Source organism: Crinia signifera, chromosome 4, assembly GCF_055691185.1.
Source record: "Crinia signifera chromosome 4, ASM5569118v1, whole genome shotgun sequence".
Lineage (NCBI taxonomy): Eukaryota > Metazoa > Chordata > Amphibia > Anura > Myobatrachidae > Crinia > Crinia signifera.
Genome location: NC_139220.1, coordinates 108,462,390 through 108,473,604, shown reverse-complemented (window position 1 = coordinate 108,473,604; position 11,215 = coordinate 108,462,390).

Genomic DNA, 11,215 nt, shown 5'->3' with positions numbered 1-11,215 from the left:
GCTCTCCTGCACGGTGTTTACAGACGGCCTGACACCCCTCTGTTGGGTGCTGGCTCTTCTGCACTGTGTATACAGACGGCCTTACACCCATTATATAAGGTGCCTGCTCTCCTGCACCCAGTAATAATAAATATGCATATATGTCATGATCATATTATCGCGCCTCATTCTTCTTTTATCAGGTGGGCCTTCTCCACAAATGAATTGCGATGTCATCAGACAAGCCAACTACATCTCTGGGCTTCTGTGAGGTAATTTTTACTACAGCATATACTGAAGATGGGACGGCAATAGCAGCTGACCCACAACAGGTAATGACGCGCGATAATATCTTCCTGGCACACATGCATATTTATTAAATCTGTATGTTTGCTAAAGACTGTCGTTTGTACAGTATTGTTATAGCCGGCCTGACAACCCGGTATTGGGTGCTGGCTCTCCTGCACTGTGTATAGAGACAGCTTGACACCCCGGTATTGGGTGCTGGCTCTCCTGCACAGTGTATACAGACGGCCTGACATCCCGCTATTAGGGGCTGGCTCTCCTGCATGGTGTTTACAGACAGCCTGACACCCCTCTGTTGGGTGCTTGCTCTTCTGCACTGTGTATACAGACGGCCTGACTCCACGCTATTAGGTGCTGGCTCTCCTGCATGGTGTTTACAGACGGCCTGACACCCCTCTGTTGGGTGCTTGCTCTTCTGCACTGTGTATACAGACGGCCTGACACCCCGGTATTAGGTGCTGGCTCTCCTGCATGGTGTTTACAGACGGCCTGACACCCCTCTGTTGGGTGCTTGCTCTTCTGCACTGTGTATACAGACGGCCTGACACCCCGCTATTAGGTGCTGGCTCTCCTGCATGGTGTTTACAGACGGCCTGACACCCCTCTGTTGGGTGCTTGCTCTTCTGCACTGTGTATACAGACGGCCTGACACCCCGCTATTAGGTGCTGGCTCTCCTGCATGGTGTTTACAGACGGCCTGACACCCCTCTGTTGGGTGCTGGCTCTTCTGCACTGTGTATACAGACGGCCTGACACCCCGCTATTAGGTGCTGGCTCTCCTGCATGGTGTTTACAGACGGCCTGACACCCCTCTGTTGGGTGCTTGCTCTTCTGCACTGTGTATACAGACGGCCTTACACCATGATATTAGGTGCTGGCTCTCCTGCATGGTGTTTACAGACGGCCTGACACCCCTCTTTTGGGTGCTTGCTCTTCTGCACTGTGTATACAGACGGCCTTACACCCTGATATTAGGTGCTGGCTCTCCTGCATGGTGTTTACAGACAGCCTGACACCCCTCTGTTGGGTGCTTGCTCTTCTGCACTGTGTATACAGACGGCCTGACACCCCGCTATTAGGTGCTGGCTCTCCTGCATGGTGTTTACAGACGGCCTGACACCCCTCTGTTGGGTGCTTGCTCTTCTGCACTGTGTATACAGACGGCCTGACACCCCGCTATTAGGTGCTGGCTCTCCTGCATGGTGTTTACAGACGGCCTGACACCCCTCTGTTGGGTGCTTGCTCTTCTGCACTGTGTATACAGACGGCCTGACACCCCGCTATTAGGTGCTGGCTCTCCTGCATGGTGTTTACAGACGGCCTGACACCCCTCTGTTGGGTGCTGGCTCTTCTGCACTGTGTATACAGACGGCCTGACACCCCGCTATTAGGTGCTGGCTCTCCTGCATGGTGTTTACAGACGGCCTGACACCCCTCTGTTGGGTGCTTGCTCTTCTGCACTGTGTATACAGACGGCCTTACACCATGATATTAGGTGCTGGCTCTCCTGCATGGTGTTTACAGACGGCCTGACACCCCTCTTTTGGGTGCTTGCTCTTCTGCACTGTGTATACAGACGGCCTTACACCCTGCTATTAGGTGCTGGCTCTCCTGCACGGTGTTTACAGACGGCCTGACACCCCTCTGTTGGGTGCTGGCTCTTCTGCACTGTGTATACAGACGGCCTTACACCCATTATATAAGGTGCCTGCTCTCCTGCACCCAGTAATAATAAATATGCATATATGTCATGATCATATTATCGCGCCTCATTCTTCTTTTATCAGGTGGGCCTTCTCCACAAATGAATTGCGATGTCATCAGACAAGCCAACTACATCTCTGGGCTTCTGTGAGGTCATTTTTACTACAGCATATACTGAAGATGGGACGGCAATAGCAGCTGACCCACAACAGGTAATGACGCGCGATAATATCTTCCTGGCACACATGCATATTTATTAAATCTGTATGTTTGCTAAAGACTGTCGTTTGTACAGTATTGTTATAGCCGGCCTGACAACCCGGTATTGGGTGCTGGCTCTCCTGCACTGTGTATAGAGACAGCTTGACACCCCGGTATTGGGTGCTGGCTCTCCTGCACAGTGTATACAGATGGCCTGACATCCCGCTATTAGGGGCTGGCTCTCCTGCATGGTGTTTACAGACAGCCTGACACCCCTCTGTTGGGTGCTTGCTCTTCTGCACTGTGTATACAGACGGCCTGACACCCCGCTATTAGGTGCTGGCTCTCCTGCATGGTGTTTACAGACGGCCTGACACCCCTCTGTTGGGTGCTTGCTCTTCTGCACTGTGTATACAGACGGCCTGACACCCCGCTATTAGGTGCTGGCTCTCCTGCATGGTGTTTACAGACGGCCTGACACCCCTCTGTTGGGTGCTTGCTCTTCTGCACTGTGTATACAGACGGCCTGACACCCCGCTATTAGGTGCTGGCTCTCCTGCATGGTGTTTACAGACGGCCTGACACCCCTCTGTTGGGTGCTGGCTCTTCTGCACTGTGTATACAGACGGCCTGACACCCCGCTATTAGGTGCTGGCTCTCCTGCATGGTGTTTACAGACGGCCTGACACCCCTCTGTTGGGTGCTTGCTCTTCTGCACTGTGTATACAGACGGCCTTACACCATGATATTAGGTGCTGGCTCTCCTGCATGGTGTTTACAGACGGCCTGACACCCCTCTTTTGGGTGCTTGCTCTTCTGCACTGTGTATACAGACGGCCTTACACCCTGATATTAGGTGCTGGCTCTCCTGCACGGTGTTTACAGACGGCCTGACACCCCTCTGTTGGGTGCTGGCTCTTCTGCACTGTGTATACAGACGGCCTTACACCCATTATATAAGGTGCCTGCTCTCCTGCACCCAGTAATAATAAATATGCATATATGTCATGATCATATTATCGCGCCTCATTCTTCTTTTATCAGGTGGGCCTTCTCCACAAATGAATTGCGATGTCATCAGACAAGCCAACTACATCTCTGGGCTTCTGTGAGGTAATTTTTACTACAGCATATACTGAAGATGGGACGGCAATAGCAGCTGACCCACAACAGGTAATGACGCGCGATAATATCTTCCTGGCACACATGCATATTTATTAAATCTGTATGTTTGCTAAAGACTGTCGTTTGTACAGTATTGTTATAGCCGGCCTGACAACCCGGTATTGGGTGCTGGCTCTCCTGCACTGTGTATAGAGACAGCTTGACACCCCGGTATTGGGTGCTGGCTCTCCTGCACAGTGTATACAGACGGCCTGACATCCCGCTATTAGGGGCTGGCTCTCCTGCATGGTGTTTACAGACAGCCTGACACCCCTCTGTTGGGTGCTTGCTCTTCTGCACTGTGTATACAGACGGCCTGACTCCACGCTATTAGGTGCTGGCTCTCCTGCATGGTGTTTACAGACGGCCTGACACCCCTCTGTTGGGTGCTTGCTCTTCTGCACTGTGTATACAGACGGCCTGACACCCCGGTATTAGGTGCTGGCTCTCCTGCATGGTGTTTACAGACGGCCTGACACCCCTCTGTTGGGTGCTTGCTCTTCTGCACTGTGTATACAGACGGCCTGACACCCCGCTATTAGGTGCTGGCTCTCCTGCATGGTGTTTACAGACGGCCTGACACCCCTCTGTTGGGTGCTTGCTCTTCTGCACTGTGTATACAGACGGCCTGACACCCCGCTATTAGGTGCTGGCTCTCCTGCATGGTGTTTACAGACGGCCTGACACCCCTCTGTTGGGTGCTGGCTCTTCTGCACTGTGTATACAGACGGCCTGACACCCCGCTATTAGGTGCTGGCTCTCCTGCATGGTGTTTACAGACGGCCTGACACCCCTCTGTTGGGTGCTTGCTCTTCTGCACTGTGTATACAGACGGCCTTACACCATGATATTAGGTGCTGGCTCTCCTGCATGGTGTTTACAGACGGCCTGACACCCCTCTTTTGGGTGCTTGCTCTTCTGCACTGTGTATACAGACGGCCTTACACCCTGATATTAGGTGCTGGCTCTCCTGCATGGTGTTTACAGACAGCCTGACACCCCTCTGTTGGGTGCTTGCTCTTCTGCACTGTGTATACAGACGGCCTGACACCCCGCTATTAGGTGCTGGCTCTCCTGCATGGTGTTTACAGACGGCCTGACACCCCTCTGTTGGGTGCTTGCTCTTCTGCACTGTGTATACAGACGGCCTGACACCCCGCTATTAGGTGCTGGCTCTCCTGCATGGTGTTTACAGACGGCCTGACACCCCTCTGTTGGGTGCTTGCTCTTCTGCACTGTGTATACAGACGGCCTGACACCCCGCTATTAGGTGCTGGCTCTCCTGCATGGTGTTTACAGACGGCCTGACACCCCTCTGTTGGGTGCTGGCTCTTCTGCACTGTGTATACAGACGGCCTGACACCCCGCTATTAGGTGCTGGCTCTCCTGCATGGTGTTTACAGACGGCCTGACACCCCTCTGTTGGGTGCTTGCTCTTCTGCACTGTGTATACAGACGGCCTTACACCATGATATTAGGTGCTGGCTCTCCTGCATGGTGTTTACAGACGGCCTGACACCCCTCTTTTGGGTGCTTGCTCTTCTGCACTGTGTATACAGACGGCCTTACACCCTGCTATTAGGTGCTGGCTCTCCTGCACGGTGTTTACAGACGGCCTGACACCCCTCTGTTGGGTGCTGGCTCTTCTGCACTGTGTATACAGACGGCCTTACACCCATTATATAAGGTGCCTGCTCTCCTGCACCCAGTAATAATAAATATGCATATATGTCATGATCATATTATCGCGCCTCATTCTTCTTTTATCAGGTGGGCCTTCTCCACAAATGAATTGCGATGTCATCAGACAAGCCAACTACATCTCTGGGCTTCTGTGAGGTCATTTTTACTACAGCATATACTGAAGATGGGACGGCAATAGCAGCTGACCCACAACAGGTAATGACGCGCGATAATATCTTCCTGGCACACATGCATATTTATTAAATCTGTATGTTTGCTAAAGACTGTCGTTTGTACAGTATTGTTATAGCCGGCCTGACAACCCGGTATTGGGTGCTGGCTCTCCTGCACTGTGTATAGAGACAGCTTGACACCCCGGTATTGGGTGCTGGCTCTCCTGCACAGTGTATACAGATGGCCTGACATCCCGCTATTAGGGGCTGGCTCTCCTGCATGGTGTTTACAGACAGCCTGACACCCCTCTGTTGGGTGCTTGCTCTTCTGCACTGTGTATACAGACGGCCTGACACCCCGCTATTAGGTGCTGGCTCTCCTGCATGGTGTTTACAGACGGCCTGACACCCCTCTGTTGGGTGCTTGCTCTTCTGCACTGTGTATACAGACGGCCTGACACCCCGCTATTAGGTGCTGGCTCTCCTGCATGGTGTTTACAGACGGCCTGACACCCCTCTGTTGGGTGCTTGCTCTTCTGCACTGTGTATACAGACGGCCTGACACCCCGCTATTAGGTGCTGGCTCTCCTGCATGGTGTTTACAGACGGCCTGACACCCCTCTGTTGGGTGCTGGCTCTTCTGCACTGTGTATACAGACGGCCTGACACCCCGCTATTAGGTGCTGGCTCTCCTGCATGGTGTTTACAGACGGCCTGACACCCCTCTGTTGGGTGCTTGCTCTTCTGCACTGTGTATACAGACGGCCTTACACCATGATATTAGGTGCTGGCTCTCCTGCATGGTGTTTACAGACGGCCTGACACCCCTCTTTTGGGTGCTTGCTCTTCTGCACTGTGTATACAGACGGCCTTACACCCTGATATTAGGTGCTGGCTCTCCTGCACGGTGTTTACAGACGGCCTGACACCCCTCTGTTGGGTGCTGGCTCTTCTGCACTGTGTATACAGACGGCCTTACACCCATTATATAAGGTGCCTGCTCTCCTGCACCCAGTAATAATAAATATGCATATATGTCATGATCATATTATCGCGCCTCATTCTTCTTTTATCAGGTGGGCCTTCTCCACAAATGAATTGCGATGTCATCAGACAAGCCAACTACATCTCTGGGCTTCTGTGAGGTAATTTTTACTACAGCATATACTGAAGATGGGACGGCAATAGCAGCTGACCCACAACAGGTAATGACGCGCGATAATATCTTCCTGGCACACATGCATATTTATTAAATCTGTATGTTTGCTAAAGACTGTCGTTTGTACAGTATTGTTATAGCCGGCCTGACAACCCGGTATTGGGTGCTGGCTCTCCTGCACTGTGTATAGAGACAGCTTGACACCCCGGTATTGGGTGCTGGCTCTCCTGCACAGTGTATACAGACGGCCTGACATCCCGCTATTAGGGGCTGGCTCTCCTGCATGGTGTTTACAGACAGCCTGACACCCCTCTGTTGGGTGCTTGCTCTTCTGCACTGTGTATACAGACGGCCTGACTCCACGCTATTAGGTGCTGGCTCTCCTGCATGGTGTTTACAGACGGCCTGACACCCCTCTGTTGGGTGCTTGCTCTTCTGCACTGTGTATACAGACGGCCTGACACCCCGGTATTAGGTGCTGGCTCTCCTGCATGGTGTTTACAGACGGCCTGACACCCCTCTGTTGGGTGCTTGCTCTTCTGCACTGTGTATACAGACGGCCTGACACCCCGCTATTAGGTGCTGGCTCTCCTGCATGGTGTTTACAGACGGCCTGACACCCCTCTGTTGGGTGCTTGCTCTTCTGCACTGTGTATACAGACGGCCTGACACCCCGCTATTAGGTGCTGGCTCTCCTGCATGGTGTTTACAGACGGCCTGACACCCCTCTGTTGGGTGCTGGCTCTTCTGCACTGTGTATACAGACGGCCTGACACCCCGCTATTAGGTGCTGGCTCTCCTGCATGGTGTTTACAGACGGCCTGACACCCCTCTGTTGGGTGCTTGCTCTTCTGCACTGTGTATACAGACGGCCTTACACCATGATATTAGGTGCTGGCTCTCCTGCATGGTGTTTACAGACGGCCTGACACCCCTCTTTTGGGTGCTTGCTCTTCTGCACTGTGTATACAGACGGCCTTACACCCTGATATTAGGTGCTGGCTCTCCTGCATGGTGTTTACAGACAGCCTGACACCCCTCTGTTGGGTGCTTGCTCTTCTGCACTGTGTATACAGACGGCCTGACACCCCGCTATTAGGTGCTGGCTCTCCTGCATGGTGTTTACAGACGGCCTGACACCCCTCTGTTGGGTGCTTGCTCTTCTGCACTGTGTATACAGACGGCCTGACACCCCGCTATTAGGTGCTGGCTCTCCTGCATGGTGTTTACAGACGGCCTGACACCCCTCTGTTGGGTGCTTGCTCTTCTGCACTGTGTATACAGACGGCCTGACACCCCGCTATTAGGTGCTGGCTCTCCTGCATGGTGTTTACAGACGGCCTGACACCCCTCTGTTGGGTGCTGGCTCTTCTGCACTGTGTATACAGACGGCCTGACACCCCGCTATTAGGTGCTGGCTCTCCTGCATGGTGTTTACAGACGGCCTGACACCCCTCTGTTGGGTGCTTGCTCTTCTGCACTGTGTATACAGACGGCCTTACACCATGATATTAGGTGCTGGCTCTCCTGCATGGTGTTTACAGACGGCCTGACACCCCTCTTTTGGGTGCTTGCTCTTCTGCACTGTGTATACAGACGGCCTTACACCCTGCTATTAGGTGCTGGCTCTCCTGCACGGTGTTTACAGACGGCCTGACACCCCTCTGTTGGGTGCTGGCTCTTCTGCACTGTGTATACAGACGGCCTTACACCCATTATATAAGGTGCCTGCTCTCCTGCACCCAGTAATAATAAATATGCATATATGTCATGATCATATTATCGCGCCTCATTCTTCTTTTATCAGGTGGGCCTTCTCCACAAATGAATTGCGATGTCATCAGACAAGCCAACTACATCTCTGGGCTTCTGTGAGGTCATTTTTACTACAGCATATACTGAAGATGGGACGGCAATAGCAGCTGACCCACAACAGGTAATGACGCGCGATAATATCTTCCTGGCACACATGCATATTTATTAAATCTGTATGTTTGCTAAAGACTGTCGTTTGTACAGTATTGTTATAGCCGGCCTGACAACCCGGTATTGGGTGCTGGCTCTCCTGCACTGTGTATAGAGACAGCTTGACACCCCGGTATTGGGTGCTGGCTCTCCTGCACAGTGTATACAGATGGCCTGACATCCCGCTATTAGGGGCTGGCTCTCCTGCATGGTGTTTACAGACAGCCTGACACCCCTCTGTTGGGTGCTTGCTCTTCTGCACTGTGTATACAGACGGCCTGACACCCCGCTATTAGGTGCTGGCTCTCCTGCATGGTGTTTACAGACGGCCTGACACCCCTCTGTTGGGTGCTTGCTCTTCTGCACTGTGTATACAGACGGCCTGACACCCCGCTATTAGGTGCTGGCTCTCCTGCATGGTGTTTACAGACGGCCTGACACCCCTCTGTTGGGTGCTTGCTCTTCTGCACTGTGTATACAGACGGCCTGACACCCCGCTATTAGGTGCTGGCTCTCCTGCATGGTGTTTACAGACGGCCTGACAGCCCTCTGTTGGGTGCTGGCTCTTCTGCACTGTGTATACAGACGGCCTGACACCCCGCTATTAGGTGCTGGCTCTCCTGCATGGTGTTTACAGACGGCCTGACACCCCTCTGTTGGGTGCTTGCTCTTCTGCACTGTGTATACAGACGGCCTTACACCATGATATTAGGTGCTGGCTCTCCTGCATGGTGTTTACAGACGGCCTGACACCCCTCTTTTGGGTGCTTGCTCTTCTGCACTGTGTATACAGACGGCCTTACACCCTGATATTAGGTGCTGGCTCTCCTGCACGGTGTTTACAGACGGCCTGACACCCCTCTGTTGGGTGCTGGCTCTTCTGCACTGTGTATACAGACGGCCTTACACCCATTATATAAGGTGCCTGCTCTCCTGCACCCAGTAATAATAAATATGCATATATGTCATGATCATATTATCGCGCCTCATTCTTCTTTTATCAGGTGGGCCTTCTCCACAAATGAATTGCGATGTCATCAGACAAGCCAACTACATCTCTGGGCTTCTGTGAGGTAATTTTTACTACAGCATATACTGAAGATGGGACGGCAATAGCAGCTGACCCACAACAGGTAATGACGCGCGATAATATCTTCCTGGCACACATGCATATTTATTAAATCTGTATGTTTGCTAAAGACTGTCGTTTGTACAGTATTGTTATAGCCGGCCTGACAACCCGGTATTGGGTGCTGGCTCTCCTGCACTGTGTATAGAGACAGCTTGACACCCCGGTATTGGGTGCTGGCTCTCCTGCACAGTGTATACAGACGGCCTGACATCCCGCTATTAGGGGCTGGCTCTCCTGCATGGTGTTTACAGACAGCCTGACACCCCTCTGTTGGGTGCTTGCTCTTCTGCACTGTGTATACAGACGGCCTGACTCCACGCTATTAGGTGCTGGCTCTCCTGCATGGTGTTTACAGACGGCCTGACACCCCTCTGTTGGGTGCTTGCTCTTCTGCACTGTGTATACAGACGGCCTGACACCCCGGTATTAGGTGCTGGCTCTCCTGCATGGTGTTTACAGACGGCCTGACACCCCTCTGTTGGGTGCTTGCTCTTCTGCACTGTGTATACAGACGGCCTTACACCCTGATATTAGGTGCTGGCTCTCCTGCACGGTGTTTACAGACGGCCTGACACCCCTCTGTTGGGTGCTTGCTCTTCTGCACTGTGTATACAGACGGCCTGACACCCATTATATAAGGTGCCTGCTCTCCTGCACCCAGTAATAATAAATATGCATATATGTCATGATCATATTATCGCGCCTCATTCTTCTTTTATCAGGTGGGCCTTCTCCACAAATGAATTGCGATGTCATCAGACAAGCCAACTACATCTCTGGGCTTCTGTGAGGTCATTTTTACTACAGCATATACTGAAGATGGGACGGCAATAGCAGCTGACCCACAACAGGTAATGACGCGCAATAATATCTTCCTGGCACACATGCATATTTATTAAATCTGTATGTTTGCTAAAGACTGTCGTTTGTACAGTATTGTTATAGCCGGCCTGACAACCCGGTATTGGGTGCTGGCTCTCCTGCACTGTGTATAGAGACAGCTTGACACCCCGGTATTGGGTGCTGGCTCTCCTGCACAGTGTATACAGACGGCCTGACATCCCGCTATTAGGGGCTGGCTCTCCTGCATGGTGTTTACAGACAGCCTGACACCCCTCTGTTGGGTGCTTGCTCTTCTGCACTGTGTATACAGACGGCCTGACTCCCCGCTATTAGGTGCTGGCTCTTCTGCATGGTGTTTACAGACGGCCTGACACCCCTCTGTTGGGTGCTTGCTCTTCTGCACTGTGTATACAGACGGCCTGACACCCCGGTATTAGGTGCTGGCTCTCCTGCATGATGTTTACAGACGGCCTGACACCCCTCTGTTGGGTGCTGGCTCTTCTGCACTGTGTATACAGACGGCCTTACACCCTGATATTAGGTGCTGGCTCTCCTGCATGGTGTTTACAGACGGCCTGATACCCCTCTGTTGGGTGCTTGCTCTTCTGCACTGTGTATACAGACGGCCTGACACCCCGCTATTAGGTGCTGGCTCTCCTGCATGGTGTTTACAGACGGCCTGACACCCCTCTGTTGGGTGCTGGCTCTTCTGCACTGTGTATACAGATGGCCTTACACCCCGATATTAGGTGCTGGCTCTCCTGCATGGTGTTTACAGATGGCCTGACACCCCTCTGTTGGGTGCTGGCTCTTCTGCACTGTGTATACAGACGGCCTTACACCCTGCTATTAGGTGCTGGCTCTCCTGCACGGTGTTTACAGACGGCCTGACACCCCTCTGTTGGG